The 2,950-nt window shown below is 42.1% G+C and overlaps 1 protein-coding gene across 1 annotated transcript in view; it reads left to right on the forward strand.

Annotated features, from left to right (window-relative positions):
- Window positions 1-2,950, forward strand: part of UBE2E1 (ubiquitin conjugating enzyme E2 E1) — a 42,189-nt gene that overhangs the window by 37,023 nt on the left and 2,216 nt on the right. The gene's annotated exons all lie outside the window — the stretch shown is intronic.

The following is a 2,950-nucleotide window of genomic DNA, read 5'->3' on the forward strand; positions in this document are numbered from 1 at the left end:
GTTGGATGAAGGATATACAGGTGCAGCCTTTGTGGACTGACCGTAGCTCCAGCTGAAGCTTTGAGTCAATATGTTAGAGAATACTGAATGGAACAAACTTAAGGGGGAGGATGCTGCTATAGGAAAGCCAGAAGGCCCGAGATGGAAATGATATACACGTATTCCTTGAAGAGTAAAGAGAGGAACTGTACCTGAGGCTGGATAAATTGAAGGTCTTAATGTTTGACTTGGAAATGTATTGCACATTAGAAGGAACTTCACTGGGAGAAATCTCTCTCCTTTGCCCTAGTGATGTATAATGGAGTTATTTTGCATTTATTGAGCATTCCACAGAACACTTTGAAGATATTAGTATTAATCTGTTCTCCGCTTTTATGTTTTCTCATTTTATGTGGTATTCTGGTTTTGCCTTTATGTTTCAGATAGCAGTTGAGTTGGGCAAAAGCTGGGTGGGCCTGGATTCAGAATCCAATACAAAAACAATTAGATTTTAAAGAGTTGAGTATTTAATTCTCATGACAATTGCTGTTCTTCTGTACTATTACCGTGCATATTTTCCCAAGCGTTGCATTACAGTTCAGTTAAACTTCATTTATCAAGGTGAAAACAGTATCTTGTGTTGACCTGGTGTGTGCTTTGATCATTTGTATTAATAACCTCTAACCACTTCCTTCCCCCCACTCCCGTTTTACTGCTTCTGTAAATTAACCTCTGCTATCACTTCAGGGTAGGGTTGAGATTTGCTTCTTTACGTCTTTCCAAAAGCTGTGCTTAACTCTGTAGTTACTGCATTAATGTAATCTCAGGTGAGACATTTCCAAAGGACTGTTCTGTTACACTGTATTTTTCTGTTCTTCCTCATGCTGTTCTCTTGACCCTGAATACATTTTACTACCTTTTGATTTGGGTCTGAATCTACTACTTATATATGGATTCGTTTATTTGTTTTATTTTTTCCCCCTTAAAGTAAATGTTTACTATACTTTCAGGATTGTTTTTGTTTTCTTTTTAAGTGGGCCTACAATTCCTCCCCCTCTTCAGTCTTCATTTGGGTTCCCTGCATGGCTGGCTTTTATACAATCAGCAAAAATTGCAAATGGCAAACAGCTGGACTATATGTGTCTCACACCATCCAAGTTCTAACTTGCTGCTTAAGTGAAAACAAATTCAGATTTTTCTTCCCATGCTTTGGTTAGGCAGAGCTTCTCTAACTGGAGAAAACCAATCATGGTGCCGTGAATATAACTCTAAGGATTTTGTCTTATGTTTCCTTAAGGAAGCAGGCTGCTTTGCAAATATACAGGAGTTCTTCCCCACCCCTCTCTCTTTTTCCTTCTTCTTAAATACTAATAAAAAAGTAAGTCTAATTCTTAGCAGTAAATATGATTTGTCCTTTTTTAATGTCTGTTTTTAGTTAGCTGGACTGAGGTACTGTCTAAGTTGCTTTCTGCAATTTCAGTATTTAGCTTTTGTGCTCAGAATGAGGATTAACTACTTTCTGCCTTTACAAATTAGAATGCTTGACCTCCCTGTTAATTTGGTCCTTATTGTATCAACTTGGAAATACTCCACGCTTTCCGTTCTGGAAGTGTTTAATCTGTTAAAATTATTACCTCACCTACATTTAGAAGCATTCTTGGAAGAGGACCAAAGCTGCATGTCAAATAGAGAAATAGTGAGCAATCAGTGGGCTGGGCTGAGGGCTGCTTGGGAACCAAAGACAGAACCATTACCAGCAACTGCAGATGCCACAAACTTCAGAATTTTCTTAAAGGAAACAATATGGGTTAGGGCAGATATCTCAGAGTCACGTCTGCCCTCTGCTCAGGCTGATGTGTACAGACTTCCACATGACCGTAAGGAATCCTTGCTGCTCTTTCAAGGAGGATTAGATGATCTCAGAAACAAGCATCACTCTGGTTTCTTACCTGCTGTACCTCTGAGGCTTCCTGCCAGGCAGCTGCAGGGGTTCTTGTTTTTGGAGCTGCAGCTTGGTGCAGAAGGTGTGGGAGACAAACACTTTTTTGTTGTTGTTGTTGTTGTTGCAGACATTTTGCTATTTCCACCTTTATGTGCAAAAGTGTGGGGATTTAGGAGGAGGAGTGTGTGTGTGTGTGTGTGTGTGGTTGTTTTTCTTTTTTCTTTCCCTGTGTTAGTGTAAAATCAAGGAACTTGCGAGGTACAAAATGGAAAGTTTTCCTGTGTGTGCAGCATGGGTGACACTGTGTGACAAGTAGCTGCATTTGTGAGCCCCAAACCAGAACCAGCAGGAGCATTCCGTGCATCAGAAATGGGGATGGATGTGGGACAGGGAAAGTGAGGGGCATCAGGAGTCTGCAGCTGTGTGACCCCACACTTGCTCCTGGAGCCTGGGATAGGGAAGTCATGAGCCAAATGTTTGCATCAGAAAGACTGCAGGAAAAAAAACATGAAGGCTGACTGGCAGGTTTTATGTGTGGGCTGGGTTAACCTCCAGGGAAAGCACCAGTGTGGTGTTCTGCTGTACCACACACTTACCAAATGCATTTCGCAAATACCCCCATGACCTATAAACAGACAGTAAAATCTGTGGGTGTGGATAGCTGACAAATTCTGAGGATTTAGGACATGAACCCAACAACCTTTATTCATGCAGATAATCCCAATTCATGTAAGTTCCACCAAATTCATTGTCACTGTTCATCAAGCGCGTTGCAGTGAGGCCTTGCTGCAGGTTGCATTGTGTTCCTCTGCAATGTCTTGTGGTGCTTTTGTTTCCCTTTCAGATAACTCGCGTGGCACGTTGCCCAGCTCAGTTGCATCTCCTAAATGTAACGATAATAAAATCCAACTGGCGTCTCTGAACGGGCGGAGCCGCGGCTGCACGGCACCGTACCGTAGCGGGAGGCTTTTACAAGTGTCTGGGAGCCCGAGGGGAGAAATAGGTCGGTGTGAGGTTTTAAAGCACCGG

The sequence above is a fragment of the Meleagris gallopavo genome, chromosome 6 (genome assembly GCF_000146605.3).
Source record: "Meleagris gallopavo isolate NT-WF06-2002-E0010 breed Aviagen turkey brand Nicholas breeding stock chromosome 6, Turkey_5.1, whole genome shotgun sequence".
Taxonomy (NCBI): domain Eukaryota; kingdom Metazoa; phylum Chordata; class Aves; order Galliformes; family Phasianidae; genus Meleagris; species Meleagris gallopavo.